The following is a 6,677-nucleotide window of genomic DNA, read 5'->3' on the forward strand; positions in this document are numbered from 1 at the left end:
GATACACATGAAATCTTTTCTTCACTTGCTGTAAACGAAGTTGGAGAAGAAAGTTCAAGTCAAAATCACAGCTTGACAGGCATCTCTCAAAAAGTCTCTTGCAGATCTGTATTAAAACGCTAGTGTATTAGTCTGCACGAGCTGCCATAGCAAATACCGCAGCCTGTGGTTTAAACTATAGAAATTTATTTTCTCACATTTCTGGAGGCTGGAAATCTGAGATCAAGGTGTTACTGGTTTGGTTTCTTCTGAGGCCTCTCGCCTTGGCTTGCAAATGGCTACCTTCTCACATGTCTTCACTTGGCCTTTCTCTTTTCTTCTTATAAAGACACCAGTCTTTGGATTAGGGCCCCACCCTTATGACCTCTTTTAACGTTGACCGCTTTAAAGAGCCTATAGGCAAATGCAGTCACATTGGGGGTTAGGGCTTCAACATATGAATGGGGGTGGGGGCGGAGGGGACATAGTTCAGTCCATAACATCTAGTAAGTGTTAGGTCTGGAGCCAAGAGGGAGACATACAAAGCCTCATGTGTAGCAAAATGCTGTTTATTTTGAGCATCTGGGTGCAGATGGGTGAAGGCCAAAAGAGCGTCCACCACGAGGGAGGGTAAAGCCTTGGGGTTTATAGAAGAAGGTTTTTCCAGGGGGAGTGGTAACTGGGCCAGAACAGCCACTGTAATGAATTTTTTTAAACAACCAATCTGTGGGACCCCTGCGCCTGTCTCATCCTGCAGGGATAGGGAAGGGGGGTAGCTTCGTCCTTATCAGCGGGGATAGGAATGTTATCATCGCTGCAACTGTCTGTGGTTGGAGTTAGGTTTACAACCTCCGGACTCCAGACTCCTGCAGCTGCTGTTTCGCAGACTTTATGATCACTATCTAAGTTTTCCATTAACCGCATTTCATCCTATACACACTTTTTGGGTTTCCACCCAGAACAAACCTAACAGTAAGAAAATAAGCACATGCATTCTGAACACAAAACTTGACCAACAGTTTGAAGGGTTTATTTCTAATTTGAAAGCCAGCAGGTCTGGCCTGAAACCCAAACGGTCGTGGAAAGGCTGACACTGATTTACTGTTTCCTATCCACCCGGCATATAGAATCTGGGGGGGGTTCAGTTATCTATTGCTGTGTAATGAGCACCCCAAAATTTAGTGGCTTAAAACAACATCAATGCGTTCTTTCTCCGGATTCTGTGGCAAGTCTGGGTGGTTCCTGGTCTCGCCTGGGCTCACCCATGGGTCTAGTCACATGAAGGCCAGACAGCGCGGGAAGGTCCAAGATCTCACTCCCCAAGCTACGTTTTTATAAGGGAAACTTGGGTTCCATTAGCACTGATTTTCGAAATTAAGAGCAATGGAGAAAGGCTGCCTGGCTACCTGAATCCGCTACGCCTCTGGAAGCTCGCTGGGTAGACCAGGATAACCGTCACGGACACTCCCCCGTGTTTACTACCAGGGGACTATCTGAAATAGCACGCTCACCCATAAATCTGCCTCCCTGCTCAGAGGGGCTGGAGAGGAACAGCGGAGGCCCAGCCCCAAATGCTTCTTGCCTGGGCTATGTTATGAGAGGGCGTTGGCACTTGTGAGTGAGAACAGAGGAGGCGGGCCACGATCTGAAACAGTTCTGGAAAGGCTGCCCTGGGAGCGAACTATCCTCTCACAGCCGAGAGCCTCCCCCAAGCATGTCCTGGGTGCCTGGCTTGCACCCCACACTGTGGGGTACAGAAATCTATAGCACAAAGCCGAGCTTTGCGGGACTCGGCTGTCCTCACGTCTGGGATGCAAACAAGGATCAAGGAAAGTATGGATGTGCGATACTTTCCCTGTTTCTCCTCTGTGCCAGGAAAGTGAAAATGAACTTTTGAAGCGGCCATTCACCTTGTCCGTGAATCCTTTCCTGAACACTTTCCCCGTTGCCCACTCCTCCTCCTCCCCAAAGGCTCCCTTGCACCCCCCACCCCCTCCCCATGGGCCTCTAGAGCAGCACTTAGCCTTACCTGCGAGGGCACCCCCCTCCCCATCTCCTTAGGGGCAGTGGCTTCACAGGGAAAATGCTTTTACTCGGTTTATCCCTCTTATATAACAGGATTTACCACAACGTACTATTTCTTTTCTTTATGTGAATGCCAGTGGACAGCTGGTCCTGCCTGGGAAAGATGAGTTTGGACAGTCCAGGGGCCTTCCCCAGTATTGTCAACATCAGTGTCAGGGTCGGGCCATGGGTACACCAGGCCAGGGTCCCCCTGCTCCGCAGACCCCCTCCAGCACAGCAGGATTTCAGCATCTGTCCCCTCCTGGCAGGGCCCTGCCATGGGCCCCAGCGACGAGAAGGCCAAGCGCGGGCCCTGGCCTTGATGGCCACAGCCAGGCCAGATGCGGCCTTCTCGGGCCGCTCCCAGACGACCCACCACGGGAACCCCCTCAGAGTGCAGGTTCTGAAACAGTGGTCTCCAGGCAGCCCCACGTCCTGCGTTTCCAACAAGCGCCCAAGTAAGGCCAATGCTGCCGGTCCAGGGGCTGCCCTTTGACACGCACGGGTCTATGTCACTCGCACAGAAGGGACACAAAAAACTGGGAAAACGAAACTAGTCCCTGGACTCAGGTCCCAGGCCGGACACAGGGGTCACTAGGGCGGGGACTCATTCCCCCGGAGGTGGTTATGGGGCTGCTCCGCAGGCCCGCCAGCACCTCCCACTCCGTGGGCACCTGCGGAACCAAGTCCTGGCCAAGCAGCAAAGCAGCCCGCGCGCCCCAGGGGTGCCTGGCGCCGCCTCCTCCCCCTCCCGTCACAGCCTCTATTTACCCTGGCACCGCCCCCTCCTCCCGACACCACCCCCTTCTCCTGTCTCTTGTCAGAGGAGCCCCACCCCACCCCGTCCCCGCAATCCAGAGCCTAGTGTCGTGCAGCCTGACTTTCATTTCTAGGAACCACGGAGTAGAAATGAAACAGAAACCGAACCTGAGTACTCTGGGAAATTCGCGACGGGGGTGGGGGAGTGGCTCAGAGTCACCCGGGAAGTGCCTGCAGGGCCAGAGCCGACCTCCCACCAAGCATTTTGCTGACCAAGCATGTGCCAGGATCCCGGCGCACAGCAGGCAGCACGGACCTCGTGCGCTCGGCTGGCCGGTGCTCAGCCTGCAGGCAGAGGCGAGTCAGTGTGCAAAGGCCACGTGTGATGAGGGGTGTGCAGCGCAGGGCCCAAAAGGAGTCCCTGAGCAGGGGACGTTCATGTCGTGGGGAGGGTATTTCAGTGAAGCCCTGAACACCAGCTTTGCAGTTTGGAATTGTGCGCGGTGCCTCAGTGGCGCACCGCGCAGGATTGTGACCAGGGCTGTCAGCTTCCTAGGTATTTGAGGAACTGCACAGCTCCCAGGTGGGGAGCCCACGCCACACAGCGGGCAGGCGGCTTTCCATTGACACCAGCTCGGCTCTCCCTGGCCAGGCCGTGCAAGTGCGAGAGGGCTGGGCAAGGTCCAGAGAGACCTGGAGACGCCTGGGGAACCCATGACCTCACAGGCCGTGGGACTAGGGTCAGTGGGAATGTCGGGCCACTATGATGCTTCCCCTATGGATGCTGTGTTTTTGCACCAGGAAAGAAAGCAAAATTAATGACCCCTCAATTAATTGTGCCAAGGGGACGTTAGGCCCTGGAGACTCACTCAGCAACGCGGCTCTGTTTCCTTCATGGTGCATGGCCTGACTTTTTGTATGAAGACTGTCAGTGGAAAAGAACTCAGACTCTGTAAAGTAATTTAAAGAGGTTTATTCTGAGCCAAATATGTGCGACCACGGCCCAGAGAGCCACGCCCAAGAAGCCACGAGCAAGTGGTCTCACCGTGGTTGGGTTACAGTTGATTTTATACACTTCAAGGACACGGATTACACGTAAAGTCATAAATCAATACATGGAAGATGTACCTTGGTTTGCCCCAAAAAGGCAGGACCTTTCGAAGCAGTGCATTACAGGTTATAGGTGGTTTTAAAGTTTCTCTGATTTGCAATTGGTTAAAGAAATGAAGCTTTAGGCCGGGCGCAGTGGCTCACGCCTGTAATCCTAGCACTCCGGGAGGCCGAGGCAGGTGGATCCTTCGAGCTCAGGAGTTGGAGGTTGCTGTGAGCTAGGCTGATGCCATGGCACTCTAGCTTGGGCAACAGAGTGAGACTCTGTCTCAAAAAAAAAAAAAGAAAAGGAAAAAGAAATGAAGCTTTGTCTAAAGCCTTGGAATGTTTTAAGTTAAGATAAGGAAGTATCAGAGTATCAGAGACAAGCCACCAGACATAGACTGGACATATACCCAGACTCAAGTGATCTGTTAAGTAAACTGACGACCTGCAGGTGTGGTTTTCGCTTGTCTTGCATAGCCTTAGGCTTGTTAATGAATCGCAAAGGACATCCCCCAGAAGGGAAGGGGGCATGAAGAGGCATGTCTGACCTCCCTTCTCTTGGCCAGCAGCTCAGCTTTAGGGTATTTCTGGGGTCCCCTTGGCCAAGAGGAGGTCCCTTCAGTCACCTGGGGGGCTTAAGATTTTATTTTAGTTCACAAGATGTTATACATTGATCAGATCACCCATTGCTCTCTTGAACATAGACCTTTGATGCCTGAGGTGGAGAGCCCTGTGACTGTCATCTCTCTACAGTGTAATGTTAAGCAACCCCTTGGAATTGGTAACTGTAACCAGTCAAATGTCTGTGAATGACCCGTTAGCCTCACATGAAGCATGCTGGGATGCTGCTCCCTGTTTCGCCTATATAAACGACCCCCACTCTGACCCCATTTGATGGAGTCCGTTTCCAGGCGGTCATCCTGAAACTGTGAGGCTGTATAAACTCTCTTTCAACTAAATCCTGATCTCTCTGATTACTTTAGGTTTGATAGCCCGATACATTTTACTGGAGGGAGGAAAACACTAAGAGGGCAGGACTGAGGCTGTGCCATAGTGGGGGCCCCAGAGACAGAGATAGCTGGTGAGAAATCAAAATAACATCCTAAGCCCCCTACCAACTCAACAGATCCCCTCTTGGCCAAGGGGATCCCTTGGAGAAACCTTAAAACTGAAATCTGGGCCGTGACACGATGGGCCTTGTTATATCCCCTCCCTCACTAACCGCCATCAGGCTTTCTGCCCTGGAGGGTTAAACAGAACCAGACCGTTGGAAAGACTTGCTCCGCTGCCGATTTCTACCAGCCTAGTAACTGCTCCTCCTCTGTTGCAGTTTCGACACAACTGCCCAGCACTCCTTGCTGCCGAGCCCGCTGACCGCGAGTGGTTCTGGCCAGGCTCTGGAGGCTGTGCACAGAGGGCCTCTGCATCCTCGGCTTCACCTCTTGATGTCAGAGGGCTGAACTCCACCCTGGATCATGCTAATGCCGCCACCCTCTGCCCATGGGTCCCACAAAATAGCATGGAGCTCAATTGCACATGTGTCTCCCTCCATAAATATCCCTGGCTCCTCCTATAGCTCATTAAATACGTGCACTCGGCCACCCCGCTCAGCATAAATTCCTGTTCCCATTGCCCCTCCCTCCAAGTAGCTCCTGCCCCAGGCTCTGCTTCCCAGATGGTCAGAATGGCCACCTGTAGGCTGCAACCCTTTGTGAGAAATAAAGCTCTCCTTTCCAAATATATGAGCCTGCCATTCTTCAGTTGACGCTGGGCGCTTCAATCCAATTAAATTCAGCTCACACGTAACTGAGTGACTATGGGCGCTGGGAAAATGCAAGCTTCGTAAGACTTCCTCGCCCTGCCCTTGCGGTGATGACAGCCCCATGAAGGAGGTGGCCATATCCCCCCCTCTCCAGAGCATTCACCAGGGAGGCAAGAGCATCTTAACCTGAGCTAAATTTGGTTCCATCCAGGCTTTCCCTGACCAGGACCTACGGCTGCGGCAGGTTCTGGGCCTTGGGGCTGGTTGGGGGTGACCCATCCTAATCACAGGAGTCTTTGGGGGCCTTAGGGACTCTGAGCTGCGCTAAGGAGGATGGAGGTGAGGTGCCAGGCGCCCCCAAAGGGAAATGCCATTCCCCCCAACAGCCTGTCAGCTGTGAATGGGAGTCCCCACAGGGAGGGCCACCCCTGTGTCCGTTTGACCTCAGCCCCTTCTCCCCCAATTCCATCCTGGGGAAATCAGATGAGCCAGACTCCAGGGAGTCCTTGGAGTGGGCAAAGCAAATGAGAAAGCAGGAAGATGCCGCGGGTGCCCACGCGGTGGGGATGCGGGCTGGGGAGGGGGCGAGAGGAAGCTGCAGCCCTTAGCGCTCAGTGGCTGCGCATCCCCGCTGGGGCTGGACGATCCCAGCGGCCCTTCTCGGGAACTGAAGACGCCAACCGCCACTGCATCTGCTCTGGACACCGGCCGCAGCCCAGGCTTGGATGACTCAGGCCTTAGAGCAAGAGCAGCGGCTGGCGCGCCCGGATCCTGGAAAGGGCAGACGCTGGCCGCGGGGCCCCGCCCCAGCTTCCGATTCAGCAGGTCTGCGTCGGCCAGAGAATCTGCATTTCTCGCGAGGGCCCCCAGGCAGGCGGGTGCTGCGGTGCGGGGCGCACGCGGATCCCAGGCCGGCTCTGTTTCGTTTCCCTCGCGCGGCCCGGGAGTTTCGTTTCCCCTCGCCCGGGGGCGGGGCCCCGCGCCCCTTAAAGCGGCCGTGCGCGCTGCTGCGCCACAT

Source organism: Propithecus coquereli, unplaced genomic scaffold (genome assembly GCF_000956105.1).
Source record: "Propithecus coquereli isolate 6110/MARCELLA unplaced genomic scaffold, Pcoq_1.0 Scaffold148, whole genome shotgun sequence".
In the NCBI taxonomy this organism is placed as follows: Eukaryota; Metazoa; Chordata; class Mammalia; order Primates; family Indriidae; genus Propithecus; species Propithecus coquereli.